The sequence below is a fragment of the Rosa chinensis genome, chromosome 5 (genome assembly GCF_002994745.2).
Source record: "Rosa chinensis cultivar Old Blush chromosome 5, RchiOBHm-V2, whole genome shotgun sequence".
NCBI lineage: Eukaryota > Viridiplantae > Streptophyta > Magnoliopsida > Rosales > Rosaceae > Rosa > Rosa chinensis.
The window spans coordinates 48005623-48025710 of record NC_037092.1 but is presented as its reverse complement, the minus strand read 5'-3'; positions in this window follow the sequence as shown (position 1 = coordinate 48025710).

Below are 20088 nucleotides of genomic sequence, written 5' to 3'. Positions count from 1 at the left end.
ACTTTAGCATGCGAACTCCAATTTTTACGTACCACATATGCACGCGCTCAGTTTAACATCCTCTACAACTTTCATGAAGAATATTTTCTCAAATTTTGACCCGACCAAAAAGTCAACTTTTAGGGCCACTGCAAGTACTGAAACGACAGTAAAAGTGAAAGTAAATATCGTTTACCGTCCAAATGACTAGTAAATCGGTGAATTCAGGTTCGGGACGTTACACTAGGCTAGGGTCACCTTACCTTAGGGAGGAACGCGGACGGCTTGGGTGGCGTTTCGAGGTGATGGCGCAGGGTCGGAGATCGCCAGATGGTGAGGACGAAGCGGTGACATCGCTGCAAGCCTCTAGCTTCAGATTGGATCAGGTGGACGTGATTTGGTTTGGGAAGTTTGGTTCTGATCTAAGGGGGAGCGGTGCGGCAAGCTGGCCGAAGTTAGAGGGCGGGCGCGCTGCTGCTGTTGGTGGGACGACATGGGAGGCGCCGACAGGAGGGGGGCATTGTGGTCTCTACAATCTGCTGATCAGACTTGGGCCTGTTGGTTCTTGGGTCTGGGCCTTGGTCCTAAACCCATGCTATTTTTGTTTAATATTTTACTGTTCGAGTAAAACCCTAATTTGTGTTTGGCCCAAACTCTAGGTTACTTGACCTAGTGGTAATATGGTTACATTAGAAGGATCTAGATTCCTATTCAATGTACGATTTCTTTCCTTGTATGATTCAGATTCTATGCCTTGTAATCCTCTATATAAAGAGGTCCCTATTATCAATGAGAATACATAGCAAATTTCTCTCAATTTCTGATTCCCTAAAACACGTTATCAGCACGAAGCCCTAACCCTGAAACCCTAAAATTGTAGTCTTCAAACCCTAGAAACCACTGCCGCATATATTGAAGCCCTCAATCCATGAGTCCAGAACTGGTGGCGGCACCTCCAGAACCGGCTTGAAAAGTACCGAACCGGCCTCTAGAAGAGAAAAAAGAATCCTGCCTGGTTCGCCCCTTTCCAGACCAACATCTGGCCACAAACAGCGCCCTAAATCCAGAATCCGGGAACCGGAAAAATAATGCCAAAAACCGGCCGGAAAGTTGCCAGATCGGCTTGATGAAATGTTGCACGTCCTTGAACCGCCGGACTCCCAGAAATTATCTCTGATCATCCCTACCCTCTGTTCCAGCCTGCCCAGCCCCAAACTAAGGAGACGTGGCCCACTTCACCAGAAAGAAGAAGAAAAAAAGAGAAGGAAAGACAGCAGGCCCAGAAAGAAGAATAAAGAAAGAGAAGGAAAGAGAGTGGGCCCAAAGAGAAAGAAAGAAAGAGAAGGAAAGAGTGCCCACGTGCTAGGCAGAAAAAAAGGGGCCCCACTGACGGAAGAAGAAGAGAAAAAAAAACAGAAAGGCCCACACACATCAAGTCAAAGCCCAAAGGTCAAGGCCCACACACATCAGATCTGCCACGTCAGCAACTTTGCCACATCATCTGCTACGTCAGCACAGGTCAACGTTGGTCAACGCCACATTTCCGACCAAATTTTCCGGCGACCTATTTTAAGGTATTTTTTACTAAACGTTCCTGTTTTTTTAAAATTCAATTTCTCTTCTTTTTCGGGGACTTGCAAACTCCCTTCTTCTACCCTCCTTTCTTCATCATAGGGGAGACCTAATTAAGCTGAACTGTAGGGGTTCGTGCTCACTCCAAGTTTGGAGCTTGTTGAGATCTCCAAACTTAGAGTTTGTAGATAATTTATGATCGACTACTTACGTCATTGTTTCGATCTAATCCAATACCTCTTGGAATTGAATTTCTTGGAAGCGATTACGTCAGAAATTCCTAATTTCTTGGAAGCGACTACGTTAAAAAAATTTATATGTTTTCGTGGTAGCTTTTTCCGCTCCAAAACTAACCCTTTTTCTTGTTCTCTTTCAGATGAATAACCTGAACAAATTGGACTTTGCTCCATTGGAAACAACTGGCTCTGAATATCATAGATGGGTTCGTGATATCCGCTAGCATCTCAAGGCTGATGGAATCCTAGATACGATTCTCGAGCCTGCCAGGACGTGCTAACTGTTGAGCAAGCTCAAGCTTTGGAAGCAAATAGAGCAGCCTTAGAGGAAAATAAGGCGAAAGCCATCATCCTAATGACTCGTCATATGGATGATTCGCTGTAGTACGAGTGTATGAATGAAAAAGACCCCAGAAGGCTGTGTGTCTCACTCGAAGAAAGATTTGGCAACGTCCATGACTCCCTGCTTCCTGACCTAGAAGTGAGATGGCATAGCCTCCGCTTATGTGATTTCAAGTCAGTTCTTGACAACAACTCGGAAGCACTTCGCATTAAATCCTTAATGGAATTCTGTGATAAAGAGATCACAAATGCGATGTTGATTAAGAAGACTCTCTCTACCTTCCCTGTCTCTGCATTGATGGTTGCTAAGAACTATTGAATTGATGTTACGGCAGGACGGATCACAAGGTTTCATGAGCTCATTGGAGTTATAAATGTCGTTGAAAAGCATGACAACATCCTTGTGAAGAACTATAATTCAAGATCTGTGGAAATAGAGTATATTCCGGAATCCAATTATAGTCGCGCCCCTAAGAGAAGGAGCAAAGAGCGAAACCCTAACCTTAGGGATACTTCTGGACTTTCTGGTCCATATAATCGCTCTACTTGGGAAGGTAATCGCTAAAATAGGCGAATACGGAACCGAAGAGGTCAACTTGGAAAGAGTGAGGGAGGCAACGCCTTTGGTCATGTTGGTGGCTCCACCAACACTAAGAGCCATCTAAATGACGCTTTCAAAGCGCCTCAATCAATGGAGTTTGAACAAAGAGATGTATGTTCTCGATGTGGAGTGTCTGATAATTGGGCACACATTTGTAAAGCTCGTGAAGAAATTGTCACCGCCTACAAAGCAAATTGTGAAGCAAGAGAAGCTCACTATGTGGAACAAGAAGATCAAGAAGATGATCTAGAGTGAAGGGTTGAAGACTACAAATCTGGCTGGGATCAATAGATCGCCAATTCTGTTTAAGTCTTTATTTTCCCAAGAGATGTAATAGGCAATTGCCATATATTTTTGTAGTGAAGGCCAATGGTTTAGTCTTTCTTCAAAGTAGGCTCACCCAAAGTAAGCTAGAAAGGTTATGAGATTAGTGGTACTTAAGCGAGCCTTACTCCACCGACATCTCTCTACTCACCTGGCGGTCACATTTATTTTGGAATAACCGAAAGAAGTTAGACGACTACCATTGTTTTGCATTAGCTAGCATTTTGGGTTAGATTTTCCTTGGTCAAAGAGACAATGATGTAACTCTGTTGGCTTATGAATAAAATTTCGAGTTCTTTTCATTATGACTCCATTTTGATTATGAGCATATTACTTTGTGACTACGATGGCTGGGCCATCGGTATTAGTTCAAGGACATGGAATAGCCCAAGTTCCACTTGCCAAATGACACCTTGATTACTGTCACAGAAACTCTCTACGCTCTTAGGGCAAATCGTACCCTATAAATAGCCAACGGATTCCATGCGAAAACGCATGTAGAGAATGGAAATGAGTTCCTTTGCAATGCTTCTAATGATTGAGAACAAAGGCGCATCTTAGAGAAGTTTATGTCTCTCTCTAGTGGATTCTATGTCACTATTTGAGTTATTAATCCAATAAAAGTTATGAGAGAAGATCTCTTGGATTTAGACACATATTGGCTTTGTCACGACAGGATAGATCATCCTAGTCATGATATGATGATCCGTCTACAAAAGACTTCACACGGACATCTATTCTCTTGAGCGAAATGAAGCATGAATCAAAGGTTGATTCTTGGACTAAGTGTGACCGCCGTTGCTGCGCTAGCACCGTCGTTGTCCACCACTAGCCTAGGGCTGGCGCAGTCCCTATCCATGACACCATGGATGGCGTCCATCATGGTGATGGCGCCCCAGGTGATGTTGCAATCACCAATTTTGCTTCAAATAACATTTTAGATGCTTAGGCCCAACCAAAATCCTCATTGGTTGCTTCTAAAGCCTCTCGCTAGTTTTATAAAGCCCTTTCCTTAGGAAAATTAGGACTGAGACCGTCCTATGTAAAGGATATGTAAATATTCATTTTGTTCTTACATAGAACCCATGGGGATTCTATGGACTGATTCAACTAACTTGTGGACGTTTAAATATCTCATGATGTTGGTTGACATGCAAACACGTTGGTCATGTGTTTTGCCATTGTCCACTTGTAATGCTGCTTATGCTACACTCCTAGCAAATATCATATGACAACATGCTCACTCCCCCGATCATCCTAATTTGGTCAATTGGACTTGACGATGCTAGAGAGTTTACATCAGAGACTTTCGATTGTTATTGTATTGGGACTGATGTTGGACATCATATTCCCATGTACACACCCAAACAGTCTCGCGGAAACGACTACGATGGTAGTTCGGACATTGGTAATGCGCACCAATCTCCTCATATCCCCTTGAGGTGATGCAATATCACATGCAGCTATGCTAATTCGTCTACAACCCACCGCCACTCAATCTACCTCTGTGTTATAGCTAGTGACTGGGTACAAGTATCGTACTAACGCATATTTGAGTGTGCTATTTATGTGCCAATTGCGCCGCCACAATGCTCTATGATGGGTCCTCACAGATGAATGGGCAACTACGTTGGATTTGAGATTCCAACAATCGTCCGCCACTTCATGCCCTTGCTAGGCGATCTCCTTACCGCTAGATTTGTGGGTTGTCACTTTGATGAGATAGTCTTCTGGTCGTTAGGGGGAGATAAGAGCACGGATGTTCAGCAGGAACGACAGGAATTGTCGTGGTCTGTCCCCACTATGTCTCATCTCGATCCCCGTTAAACTGACGAGATCACACAAATATGCTGCAAACATGTCTGCAAGGAAGGGCGTCCCTATGAGAGGACGTAGCGCTACCCTACACAGAGGTAGGCATGGTGCCAACGCCAAAGAGAGTGGCACTCTGGCGTTACAGGCCATGGCCCCAGCTAGGATGTGTGGGAGGCCCGTGGGTTCGAAGGATACTTTGGCACACTCTAATCCTTTGATCATCGATACTCAAAATCTGTCTCATGAGTATCTTCCGGGTTATGGTTATCGTTGAGGGACGCCTCAATGTCAGCACCTATTCCTAAGAATATACATGAGACGTGGGATAGAAACTCCATCATAATAATGATGTAGTTGCGCATGCGCATGAGTTTGTTGAGTCCGATGATATTGAACCACACTCCGTTGATGAATGAATGCCAACGTAGAAAAATTTGGCATAAATGGAAAGATGCGATCTAGGTTAAGTTGGATTCTCTAACGAAGAGAAAGGTTTTTGAGCCAGTGATGCCAACATCTCCTAACATAAAACCTATTGACTGATGGGTCTTCGTTAGAAAGCGTGGTGAGAAAAAGAGATGGCAATCTCGCCTTATGTGTAATGTCCCGAACCAAAATTTACCAGTTTACTAGTCTTGGGCGGAAAACGGTGAACCAAGGCCGAGAAGTTTACTGTAGCAATTGAGGTCAACGCCGGTTTCTCTCAATTCCGGCCACCTCCGACAACAAAGCTAGGCTTTTTAGAAGCGCCTTGAGCCACTCTTCATGCTCTCCAAGTTTCATAACCCAGATCGAAGTGTGGAGGAAGAAAGCATAATTGGAAAATTTCACTATGCTTCGGGTTGTTTAATTGTTCGGCCACTTAGAGGTATTTTCTGACTTTGTCATAGTTGAAAAAGTTGTTAGAAATGTTGAGTTGATGATGCTAGTAAAATTTGGTAGCCAGATATGGTGGTTGACCGGCGGCGCGTGAGGGCGCGTCCGGCCGTTCCTGGTAGGTTGTTTTGGTCTGTTGGATAGTATATGTTGTTACGATTATATAAATAGGTGTTTGGTGGAAATTGGAGGAGGTTTGGATATTAATAGGAATTTTCAAAATTTTGGAAAGTTTGGATTTTGATTTGGGAAGATCCGACCGTTGGATCGATCCTATTTTCGATATGTTGATGTAATTATTGATTGGATATAACGTATGAAGTTTGGGCTCATTCCGTGTTGATTTCAATCACCCAATGATTTTGTTACATCCCGAACCTAGAATTAATGATTTACTTTCTAATTGGACGGTAATTGTTGAATACTTTCAATTTTTACTTGCTACCGATAGTTTAGTGGCCCTAAAAGTTGACTTTTTGTTTGGGCAAAAATTTGAGGAAAGGTTCTTCATGAAAGTTGTAGGGGACGTTAAACCGAGCGCGTGCATATGTGGTACGTAAAAATCGGACTTAGTATGCGAGAGTTATGGCCAAAGTTGTAGAAGTTACTATTCATGGTAATTTTGACAAAAATAGAAACTTACTGAGGTAGGTTTCCATTTCCGGAAACCCACCCCTTTCACTTTCTCTCTCCTCTCCCCCGACCTCTCCCTTTTCTCCGGTTCGGCCTCCTCCTCACCCCCTCCGATTTCCGGCGATTCCGACCACCACAGGGCGTGCCACGGTCACCAGAGGAGCGCCTCCTCCCTCCGAGCACCCCAGCAGCCTTGGTTTTCCACGATTTGGCCGGAAAACCACGGATCGAAGCCAAAACCACTCCGGCTGCAGTTTGGGACTTTTGTCGATTTCCGGCGATTCCGGCCACCTCCGGTCCCCATTTCTTCGTCGAAGGTTTGGTTTTTACCACTGATTATTTCCCCTATGGTCTTGTAACACGATTTGAAGTGTAGAGGTCGGATCGAATTAGGGTTCTTGAATTTTCTGGGTTTGTGTTCTTGGATCGATTTCGACTGTTTGTAGTTGTTATTTGTAAATGTTGTAGTTATGAAGTGGAATCAGTGTGTTGAGTAGGTGTTGCACCTGAAATTTGGTGGTTGGAGGTGGAGGTTGGCCACCGGCACGTGAAACCCACGCACCGCCACTGTGGGTGGCGCATGAGACAGGGTTTTGGCCGGGAATCTTGACTGTTGAACATGTATTTGATCAATTTTACGCATAGTTAATTAATCGAAGCTTGGAAATGGATTTGGAGGTGAATTGGATATGAATATTGGTGTTTATTCAAAGAATGGAGAAATTATTAAACGAATTATGAGGAATCCATCCATCGGATTTCCTCGGTTTGGCCTTTGAGCCTATATATTAAGGAGATAATATTATTGAAGAAGATTGGGGGAAATTGGTCAATTAAAGTTGATATTAGGGCTGATTTTAATTAATCCAATTTCGTTTTCCATTCGATAAGTAAAGTTGATGAACGTCTTATTGTACAAGACGTGAGGAGGATACCCTCGAGGAGGGTTCGGACCGACGGCAAGCTTAGCCGTACACTGTGAGTGGACTTTATTTTAAAGAATGATGCATGCATATATATTTAATGGTTTCCGAGTTGAGCATTTCATTTATCAATTTACAACATAAGCCTATTTTCGGAAACGGTTTTAACTATTTGACTATTTAAGGAATTTAGGGCGTGCGGGGTCACGTCATTAAAATACTTATTTCTTTCCTCATTTTATTGATTCTATTGATAAGATTTTGGAAAGATTATCGAAATATAAATTGTTAAAGTTATTATGTTATCTAATTATTAATCTTCGATTTTTGGCATTGTGAATGCCATACTGTAAACCCATTTATTTCTTTAGCGTGGGACATGGGGAAGCCTTAAGGATTTATTGGATTTTTACTAGTTTTTACCCGCCATACCTGGGTCGCTATATATTATTGCTAGCTAGCCTATTAGTACTCCTCCCTGCTTACTATGTGTTTGTGGGTGAGTAAGAGCAGAGCATGGGATGCTCCGGAGTGTGGGACACTCCGACCCGAGCCTGAGAGGCTCCCTTCTTCTGTATGGTGAAACTTCTTCCCCATATTTTATCAGTATTTGACTAGCGGGGCTAGTCCGTTTTCTTTTATCCAGCGGGGCTGGTACTTATCATAAGTTTTGGATCTAAAGAAATATGTTTTACATTGGTTGCATGCATCGAGAAATTATATTATAAATTTGTGGGAAAGTATAAATTTTACTCACTTTTTATTTATTTATTTTGTCCACTCACGCTAACGTTTTTACATACTTTCCCCCTGGGCCCTTTGGTTTCAATTGCCCAGATTACAGCGTTGCTGACCGGCTTAGGAGTGAGGGCTAGCACCACCTTTGCCATCTATCCTCAGTAGGTTATTTATTGACCTACTTATGTATTATATGTTCAATACGTTCCTTTAGATTGCTCTGAATACCTAAAGATGGTGAATTTATACATTTGTATAATTATGTGTATTAGAGAGTTTTATTTTATGGGAGGAAGTTGAATGATTGGTTTGGCCGGATTGTAATTTGTATAAGTTTTCATGGTTGTGGAGTTTGTTGTTATAATTGGAAATTTGCGAATTGTTGCTTGGAAGCAGGGTGGCTTCAAGCCTAGAATTTTTGCTGCTTTGAAGTGTTTTCCACAGGTTTAGGGTTGTCCACTTTTAGGGGAGGTTCTGTCGAATTTTCTCTAAAAGTGGGCCCCGCAGGTCCATCTTGGAGTTAGGAGGGAAATTCCGGGGTGGGTCCTGACAGTTGGTATCAGAGCATTAGGTTTCCCGTTTCCTGTCATTTATACTACTTTATACATTTGAGAACATCTAGTATCTTCCGAGTGATGGCCCGACCGCGGCGGATCCCCATCATGTGCTCTTTGATGCTAGTATGTTCTTCAAGTGTATAAGGTAGTTGTCTTAGTACATTCGGTGTGAGCCATCTAATTCCCTTTCAATTTCAGGTGCTATGCCTCCTAGACGCCGGACTCGTGGGGAGACCCCTCCCATTCCAGGAGATGAGAATGCTCCTGGGGGAATTGCAGACGCCTTGGGACGTATTGTCCAGCAGTTGACAGCAGCGCTTCCTGGCTCCAGGACTGATTTTACTATGGAGCGAGCGAAGAGACATGGAGCATATAGTTTCTCCCATGCCCCTGAAGCCATGGATGCCCAGAATTGGCTGAACAAGATGGAGAGGGTCTTCACTCAGATTAATTGTCCAGAGGACCGAAAGGTGGGATTAGCGGTAGATTTTCTTGATGGTGTGGCCTATGATTGGTGGGATATGACTATCAGAGATTTAGGGAATGTTGGCCCGCTGACTTGGGAGCAATTTAAAGGACTTTTTAATAAGAGGTATTTTGGCACAGCTGTTCGTGACAGAATGAAGTATGAGTTTTTACACTTAGAGAAAGGGGACATGACTGTGACGGAGTTTGAGCAGCGGTTCACTCAGCTAGCCCAGTTTGTGCCAGATTTGGTAGCCAATGAGGAGGAACGGATCAACCGGTTTGTTGAAGGTTTGGGGGGTGATTTTCGTGTGCAATTGACAGCTGTGCAGTACTATACGTACCATGAGGCAGTTAATGCCGCTCTGAGACTTGAGACCATGTATCTATCAGGCCTTCGACCAAGAGATACAGTTACCGGTGGCCCCAGTCAGGGTCCATTTAAGAGAGCTGCTTCCACCTCAGGATCTGGTTCTTCAGTAGGCAGTGGACAGAGTAGTGGATCTAGTGCTGGATCTCGTTTTAGACGCGGGGGGCGTAACAGGAGATTCACTCGAGGACAGTCTAGTGGACGCCAGTTTGGGCAGAGCAGGGCTAGTTCTAGTAGTCAGCCCAGGGCATCAGCTAGTCAGCCAGCTCAGTATGGGCAATACCAGCCAGTTGGGTGCTTTGAGTGTGGGCAGCAGGGCCATTTCAAGAGGGACTGCCCCCTTTTGACCCAGAGAGTCTCATATACTCCTTTTCAGGCAGCTGGTCAGTCATCTGCTGGTGCTTCCACTAGTGGTGCCGGAGCTTCTACTAGCGGTGCCCGTACTAGTTCAGCCTCTCGTGGTAGCTTTCAGCAGGGTAGGGGTCAGAGAGGACGCCCTGCGACTCATGCTAGATTGCATGCCATGACCCAGCAGGAGGGTCGCGATTCACCTAATGTTATCATCGGTACGTTATCTGTTTTTGATCAGCCTGCTTATACTTTAATTGATCCTGGTGCTTCGCATTCTTTTATGTCGAGTAGATTTGCATGTTTTGCAACCGTACCATCGTCGCCCCTTATTGGCGAGTGGTATGTATCTTTACCTGCGGGGGGATCATTAAAAATAGAGTGGGTTTTCAAAGATTGTAGCGTTTGGGTTAATGGTGTTAACTTGGAAGTTGATATAATTCCTTTGGATCTTGTGGAATTCGATGTAATCTTGGGGATGGAGTTTTTAGCAACTCACCGAGCCAATATTGATTGTTTTCTCAAGATTGTGGTGTTTCAAAGTCCAGGGAAGCCGATTGTTTCTTTTCAGGGAGATCGGAATGTATTTTCTTCCTGCCTGATTTCGGCCTTAACGGCTGAGAAGCTTTTAAGCAAGGGTTGTCAGGCCTACTTGGCTCACATGGTGGATACCAGTAGAGAGGAGCTGAGTATTGATGAGATACCAGTTGTTAGAAAATTTCCAGATGTGTTTCCGGATGAATTACCTGGTTTACCCCCTGTAAGAGAAATAGACTTTGCTATCGATTTGATTCCTGGTACAACACCTATATTTCAAGCGCCTTATCGGATGGCTCCCGCTGAACTAAAGGAGTTGAAGACTCAGTTACAAGAGTTAGAGGATAAAGGTTTCATTCAATCTAGTGTGTCTCCATGGGGTGCCCCGGTTTTGTTCGTTAAGAAGAAGGATGGTACCTTGAGATTATGCATTGATTACAGGAAGTTAAATAAGGTTACCATCAAGAATAAATATCCTTTGCCTCGGATTGATGATTTGTTTGATCAGTTGAGGGGGGCTAAGGTCTTCTCTAAGATCGATTTGAGGTCCGGTTATCATCAATTACGGATACGGGAGTCTGATGTACCCAAGACTGCTTTTCGTTCACGTTATGGCCACTATGAATTCAGGGTAATGCCGTTTGGACTAACAAATGCTCCTGCGGCTTTCATGGACCTCATGAATCGAGTGTTTCGCCCTTACCTGGATCGTTTTGTGATTGTCTTTATCGATGATATTCTGGTTTACTCTAAGAACGATTCTCAGCATGCCAAGCACTTGAGGGTTGTGCTTCGGACCTTGAGGGAAGCCCAGTTGTATGCTAAATTTAACAAATGTGAATTTTGGCTCAACAGTATAGGATTCTTGGGTCATATTGTCTCTGCTGAGGGTATTAGTGTGGACCCTAAGAAGGTAGAAGCAGTATTAAATTGGGGGAGACCGACTACAGTGACTGAGATTCGCAGTTTCTTGGGTTTGGCAGGTTATTACCGGCGATTTATACAAGATTTTTCGAAGATTGCAGCTCCTCTCACTCGGTTGACTAGAAAGGGTGTGAAGTTTGTTTGGTCGGAAGAGTGTGAGCAAAGTTTTCAAGAACTCAAGAAGCGGTTAACCAGTGCCCCAGTTCTAGCTTTGCCAGACGATAGTGGAGAATATGTGGTGTATAGTGATGCCTCGAGACAAGGATTGGGTTGTGTATTGATGCAACATGGAAACGTGATTGCTTATGCCTCTAGACAGTTGAAGCCACATGAGTTAAATTATCCGACACATGATCTTGAGCTTGCTGCTGTAATTCTTGCCCTTAAACTATGGAGACATTATTTATATGGAGCTCGTTGTCAAATCTTTACCGATCACAAGAGTCTCCAACATTTGCTTATGCAAAAAGAGATAAATTTGAGGCAAAGAAGATGGTTGGAATTGATTAAAGATTATGACTGTACGATTGAGTATCATCCTGGAAGGGCCAATGTGGTGGCCGATGCTCTTAGTAGGAAATCCTATCCTACCATGTTACCCTCCCCTTCCTTGTCACATTTGAGAACAGTCCGGGTTCCACTCCTTTATGAATTACGAGCTACAGGAGTTAATTTGGGGGTGACCAAAGAATCTGCAGCCCTAATAGCCAGTTTTCATGTAAGACCAATTCTTATTGACAAAGTACGAGAGGCGCAATTTCATGATGAATCTTTAGAAGAATTAAGAGAAGCAGTGGAGAATGGTGCTAGAGCAGACTTTAACATCAGAGGGGATGGAGCATTGATGTTCGAGAACAGAATCTATGTGCCTGATCAGGATGATCTTAAACAGGAAATCTTAGAGGAAGCTCACAGTTCTGCTTATGCCATGCACCCTGGCGGAACTAAAATGTACCATACTCTTAAGAAATACTATTGGTGGCCTAGAATGAAGAGGGAAATCGCGGATTATGTAAGAAGATGTCTGGTGTGTCAACAAGTGAAAGCAGAAAGACAAAAACCCTCAGGTTTATTGCAGCCATTACCAATACCAGAATGGAAGTGGGAGCACCTTACTATGGACTTCGTGTCAGGGTTACCACGTACCCGTAGTGGTCATGATAGCATTTGGGTGATTGTGGATCGACTGACTAAATCCGCACATTTCTTACCCGTCAACAAGGCTTACAAAATGGATAGATATGCAGAGTTATTCATGAATGAGATAGTGAGACTCCACGGCACACCCGTCTCAATCACTTCTGACCGAGATCCTTGTTTTACTTAGAAGTTTTGGTGCGAGTTGATGGAAGCTTTGGGCACTCAATCTCAGTTTAGTACTGCATTCCACCCGCAAACGGACGGACAAACAGAAAGGACTATTCAGACTCTGGAAGACATGTTGAGAGCTTGTGTTTTACAGTTTAAGGGGAGTTGGGATAATCATGTGGCATTGATAGAGTTTGCGTACAATAATAGCTATCATTCTAGCATTGGCATGGCTCCCTATGAAGCTCTTTATGGCAAGCAGTGTCGTACTCCTTTGTGTTGGAATGAGGTAGGAGAAAGGAAAATGATTGGTCCTGAATTGGTACAGATTACGACTGAAAAGGTTAAGGTGATCAAGGAAAAGCTTAGAGTGGCCCAAAGTAGACAAAAGAGTTATGCGGATAACCGGAGGAAAGATCTGGAGTTTCAAGTAGGTGATTGGGTATTTTTGAAGCTATCACCTTGGAAGGGTATCGTAAGATTTGGGAAACGCGGGAAGCTTAGCCCTAGATACATCGGACCATATGAAATCACGGAGCGGATTGGTGCAGTTGCTTATCGTTTAGCATTACCTTCAAGATTATCCAGAGTACATGATGTCTTCCATGTTTCCATGCTTCGTAAGTATGTTGCTGATCCATCTCACGTTCTTGAAGAGCAACCTATCCGGTTGAGGGAAGACTTGACATATGAAGAAAGACCGATTCAAATACTTGATAAGAGAGAGCAGATACTCAGGAACAAAACAATACCCCTGGTCAAGGTACTTTGGAGCAATCATATGGTAGAAGAAGCTACTTGGGAACCAGAAGAGCAAATGCGACAGCAGTATCCCCACCTTTTCTAGCAGGTATGTTAATTTCGAGGACGAAATTTTTTAAGTGGGGGAGATTGTTACATCCCGAACCTAGAATTAATGATTTACTTTCTAATTGGACGGTAATTGTTGAATACTTTCAATTTTTACTTTCTACCGATAGTTTAGTGGCCCTAAAAGTTGACTTTTTGTTCGGGCCAAAATTTGAGGAAAGGTTCTTCATGAAAGTTGTAGGGGACGTTAAACCGAGCGCGTGCATATGTGGTACGTAAAAATCGGACTTAGTATACGAGAGTTATGGCCAAAGTTGTAGAAGTTACTATTCATGGTAATTTTGACAAAAATAGAAACTTACTGAGGTAGGTTTCCATTTCCGGAAACCCACCCCTTTCACTTTCTCTCTCCTCTCCCCCGACCTCTCCCTTTTCTCCAGTTCGGCCTCCTCCTCACCCCCTCCGATTTCCGACGATTCCGACCACCACAGGGCATGCCACGGTCACCAGAGGAGCGCCTCCTCCCTCCGAGCACCCCAGCAGCCTTGGTTTTCCACGATTTGGCCGGAAAACCACGGATCGAAGCCAAAACCACTCCGGCTGCAGTTTGGGACTTTTGCCGATTTCCGGCGATTCCGGCCACCTCCGGTCCCCATTTCTTCGCCGAAGGTTTGGTTTTTACCACTGATTATTTCCCCTATGGTCTTGTAACACGATTTGAAGTGTAGAGGTCGGATCGAATTAGGGTTCTTGAATTTTCTGGGTTTGTGTTCTTGGATCGATTTCGACTGTTTGTAGTTGTTATTTGTAAATGTTGTAGTTATGAAGTGGAATCAGTGTGTTGAGTAGGTGTTGCACCTGAAATTTGGTGGTTGGAGGTGGAGGTTGGCCACCGGCACGTGAAACCCACGCACCGCCACTGTGGGTGGCGCGTGAGACAGGGTTTTGGCCGGGAATCTTGACTGTTGAACATGTATTTTATCAATTTTACGCATAGTTAATTAATCGAAGCTTGGAAATGGATTTGGAGGTGAATTGGATATGAATATTGGTGTTTATTCAAAGAATGGAGAAATTATTAAACGAATTATGAGGAATCCATCCATCGGATTTCCTCGGTTTGGCCTTTGAGCCTATATATTAAGGAGATAATATTATTGAAGAAGATTGGGGGAAATTGGGCAATTAAAGTTGATATTAGGGCTGATTTTAATTAATCCAATTTCGTTTTCCATTCGATAAGTAAAGTTGATGAACGTCTTATTGTACAGGACGTGAGGAGGATACCCTCGAGGAGGGTTCGGACCGACGGCAAGCTTAGCCGTACACTGTGAGTGGACTTTATTTTAAAGAATGATGCATGCATATATATTTAATGGTTTCCGAGTTGAGCATTTCATTTATCAATTTACAACATAAGCCTATTTTCGGAAACGGTTTTAACTATTTGACTATTTAAGGAATTTAGGGCGTGCGGGGTCACGTCATTAAAATACTTATTTCTTTCCTCATTTTATTGATTCTATTGATAAGATTTTGGAAAGATTATCGAAATATAAATTGTTAAAGTTATTATGTTATCTAATTATTAATCTTCGATTTTTGGCATTGTGAATGCCATACTGTAAACCCATTTATTTCTTTAGCGTGGGACATGGGGAAGCCTTAAGGATTTATTGGATTTTTACTAGTTTTTACCCGCCATACCTGGGTCGCTATATATTATTGCTAGCTAGCCTATTAGTACTCCTCCCTGCTTACTATGTGTTTGTGGGTGAGTAAGAGCAGAGCATGGGATGCTCCGGAGTGTGGGACACTCCGACCCGAGCCTGAGAGGCTCCCTTCTTCTGTATGGTGAAACTTCTTCCCCATATTTTATCAGTATTTGACTAGCGGGGCTAGTCCGTTTTCTTTTATCCAGCGGGGCTGGTACTTATCATAAGTTTTGGATCTAAAGAAATATGTTTTACATTGGTTGCATGCATCGAGAAATTATATTATAAATTTGTGGGAAAGTATAAATTTTACTCACTTTTTATTTATTTATTTTGTCCACTCACGCTAACGTTTTTACATACTTCCCCCTGGGCCCTTTGGTTTCAATTGCCCAGATTACAGCGTTGCTGACCGGCTTAGGAGTGAGGGCTAGCACCACCTTTGCCATCTATCCTCAGTAGGTTATTTATTGACCTACTTATGTATTATATGTTCAATACGTTCCTTTAGATTGCTCTGAATACCTAAAGATGGTGAATTTATACATTTGTATAATTATGTGTGTTAGAGAGTTTTATTTTATGGGAGGAAGTTGAATGATTGGTTTGGCCGGATTGTAATTTGTATAAGTTTTCATGGTTGTGGAGTTTGTTGTTATAATTGGAAATTTGCGAATTGTTGCTTGGAAGCAGGGTGGCTTCAAGCCTAGAATTTTTGCTGCTTAGAAGTGTTTTCCACAGGTTTAGGGTTGTCCACTTTTAGGGGAGGTTCTGTCGAATTTTCTCTAAAAGTGGGCCCCGCAGGTCCATCTTGGAGTTAGGAGGGAAATTCCGGGGTGGGTCCTGACAGATTTATTGGTTTTAGGGCATTGAACTTATTATCGTAAATTAAGTCTCGGTTCTTGAGAAACAATTATTTATTATATTGATTATTCAGGACGACGGATATGCAAGTTTGAGGACGAGATAGTTGGATGGCCGTTGTAACTGCAAACCGTGAGTGGACATTTATTTTAAATTAATAGTGCATGCAGTATATTATTATTTTCCGATTGAGATTTAATTTATTATTTGAGTTATTGAGTTTTATGATTTTATGAGCTTGATTTCTTGAGATTTATTATGCTCTATGAGTTACAGGATTATTAGTGGATTTCCTTCCCGAGGGCTTTCAATAGATTTTCAAGCTATTTATTTATGAGTTATTGAGTTGGGCAATGATTTTCGGAAAGTGATTGATTAGAAAATGTTGTGAGAATTATTGATTTCGAATATCGATTTATATGGTGATATACGAGTACAAATGATTTAGCAAATATTTGAGCATGATCGAATTATCGAGATTTCTTGAGTTTTGAGCTCCTCACTTATCAGCTTTGAAGTTATATTGAGATTTCTTTCCAAAAGCATTTATTGATTTACTGAGGATTTATGTTTTCGAGGATTTATTGAGATATTGAGTTTTGAATTATCGAGATATTCTTAAGTTATGCTTTCAGTGAATTATTGATGACTTATTGGATTAATAATGGGTTTCCTTTCGAAAGCAATTATTTTAAAGAGATTGATTCCAGTTTATTGAGGAGGTAAATAAGTCAGTGCATGCATGCATTACCTGGTCGGCAGTCCCCTCCAGGTAAGTCACCTCCTCGTCTGGTCGACAGTTCCCTCCGATGCATCACTGGTCGGCAGTCCTCTCCAGGTGGTATGAGATGACTAATTGGCAGTGCCCTTTAGTCATTGCCTATTTGAGATATGATTTGAGATTTGAGTAATTTAACGAGATGTCTGAATTATCATTATGTATTTGAGGGATTTGAGATTTTAAAGAGATTTCGAGATGATCGACATTACATAATTGAGATTTCAATAAATATGATGATTAAGAGTGTTTCTAAGATTTTTACTGCATGCGAGGGATTTGGAGAATAACTTGGGAAAACATTAAGTTTCACTCGTTCATTCGAAATTACTTATTTTTCGTCCACTCACTCTAACGATTTTCAAATGTTTTTCCCCTGGGCCTTTCGGTTTCAAATGCCAAGTTTGCAGGCCAGTTTAGCTTGAGGTCGAGCGTACATGGGGTTGAGGCATAGCTGTCATAGCTTCCGCATTAGAAAAGTATTGGTCCTTTATCTTGTATTCTATCTTCTTGTACGCTTGTGCATTAGATTGCTTTGATAATCCATGAGATTTATATTCTTGCATATTAGAATTGTTATGTGAAATGAGAGATGTTGTGATTTAGGGAGCGGGGTGGCTCCAGAAGATTAAGGGTGGATTATTTTAGAAGTGTAAATGTCTTTCTACAGGTTTTGGGTAGTCCACTTTTAGAGGAAATTTGGCCAAATTTTTGGTAGAATTTCTTCTAAGGTGGGCCCCGCAGGGCCACTTTGTATTTCAAGGTGAAATCCAGGGCGGGTCCTGTCATTATGGGGCAAGGCTTCTCACAAAACGCCCTGAAATCGACTACGATCAGACATATTCTCTCGTAATGGATGTCATTGCACTCCACTACCCTGTCAGTTTTGTAGTTTCCGAATAATTGAACATGCAGCTTACAAATGTGGCCACTACGTATCTCTATGGGGATCCAGATACGGAATATACAAGAAGGTTCATGGTGAACTTCATTTACCCAAGTCAAGTGGCTCTAGACCACGAAGCGCGTTTACAAAGAGGTTGAAACGCTCACTAAAGTGACTACTTGATTGGAAAGGGATATGCCCACGCGTTTTCATAACAAGTTTCAGATTCTATCGCGGTTCATGTTGGACATGATCTTCATTGGAAGCCCTTAAAGAGTTAAGGGAAACCGCTGAACACTTGAAATCCGAGTTTGAGATGGGATTTTGGGAGAACACGATTTTGGGAGAACACGATTATGTCTCAGTTTGGAACTTGAGCATTGTGTCGATAGATGCTTAGGCATTTTGACAAGGTCAAACCTTCAAGCACCCCCATGATCGTTCATAGTCTTGGTCCTGAAAATGATCCTTTTCGTTCGAAGTATGATAATGAAGGTGTGCTAGAGGCAGGAGTGCCTTACTTGAGTACAATAGGCGCATTATTGTACTTAGCTCAATGCACAAGACCAGACGTCTCATTTGCAGTGAGCTTGTTAGTTAAGGTATAGCTTTGCGCCAACGCGACGCCATTGGATTGGTGTAAAAGATATCTTTTGGTACTTGAGATGTACGATTGATATGAGCTTGTTCTATCCTTACAGAGAGATGGTGGATTCGGACCCATCACACACCAGGAACGCCGCCAACACTGGCCTGCGTCCACTATCCCCATCCCAAAACGACATGTGTTTTGGAAGGTTTTGCTGATATTGCATATCTCTCTGACCCACACAAAGGTCATTCCCAAAATGGTTAAGTGTTCACCATAAGTAAAGACCGTGATATCTTGGAGGTCTACAGAATAGACCCTAGTCGCTATATCTTCGAACAATGCAGATATCATTGCTCTTCACGAAGTGGTTCGTGAATGTATATGGATTGGATCCATAATTACGCATGTTCGAACAATTGTGGTTTGAAGTCTACCAATGATGAGCCTACAAGCGTTTTGGATAATGCTGCTTATTTTGAACAAATGAATCAAGGCTACATCAAAAGCGACAACACCAAGTATAATCAGCAACAACAGACTCTCCTCAAGATCAAAGGGAACTAGGTTCAATCTGAGGACAGTATGACAGACTTACTCACTAAGTCATTGCCTAAATTCCACTTTCGAGAAACGTGTTGGTAGCATCGTTTACAGAAGTTATCCGAACTCCCATGACCATAGTCATCAGGGGGAGATGCAGACATCAGGGAGAGATGTCTACATGTATGGTCTCGAAACGTGAATGGTGTGTTATGCTCTTTTTCCCCTTTGACCAAGGTTATTTTTGACGCACTGGGTTTTAGTTACTCGGCAAGGTTTTTAGCGAGGCAACAAGAAAAGCACCGCGTTTGGGCAACACAAGGGGGAGTGTTCAAGTAAAACCCTAATTTGTGTTTGACCCAAACTCTAGGTTACATTAGAAGGATATAGATTCCTATTCAATGTACGATTTCTGACAGGACCCGACCCAGGAATCACCCCTATTACCTGGATACGAGCCTGCGGGGCCCACTTTAAGCGAAATCCTACCGAAAAATTCGGCAGAACCTCCCCTAAAAATGGGCTACCCAAAATTTCACAAACCTGGACATAATTTTAACTACAACTTCTACTCAACCTACTATATCAAATTAACAATCCATGCACATATATTACATCCGAAAAGCTCAAATTCCAACATAATCCTCCGTAAGCAACAACAACCCATACAACAACATCCATCAAACTTCAAAGAAAAGGTTTATCAGAGCAACACTAAACTAAGCCGATATCATACAAGGTAGGTTAAGTAATAACCTACGGACAAAAACGGAAGCGCTGATTCCCAAGTTCTTGAGCCTGGACGCAATCTCTGCAAATCTGAAATCTGGGCATTTGAAAACGAAGGGCCCAGGGGAAAACATATAAAATCCATTAGAGTGAGTGGACAAAACTGAATTGAGAGTCAAAACAATTTATGGTATGCTTCCCCATTTCTCTTTTTAACAAAACCATCATGCAGCCAAATCCTATGAAGTTCCAACTCAAATCCTTTTCCATGAAACTCATTTGATGACTAGGAAGGACTACTTCCAAGGCATCTCATGCCATCGGGGAGGGACTGCCACCTGATGACGCATCGGAAGGGACTGCCAACCGGAGTAGGAGGCGGTGATTAGTTGGGACTGCCAACTAGCCACAGGTAGTAGACGGGACTGCCGACTAACTACATCAAGTCATCTGGAAGGGACTGCCAACCAGATGACGCATCGGATGGGACTGCCAACCGAGCTGTAGTCTGGACGGGACTGCCGACCAGACTATTACCTAGAAGGGACTGCCAACTAGGTAAGATACGCATGCGCCGAACTGGCCTCCTTGTCAACTGTTTCCTTTTTAATCCTTTTCTTTCCATA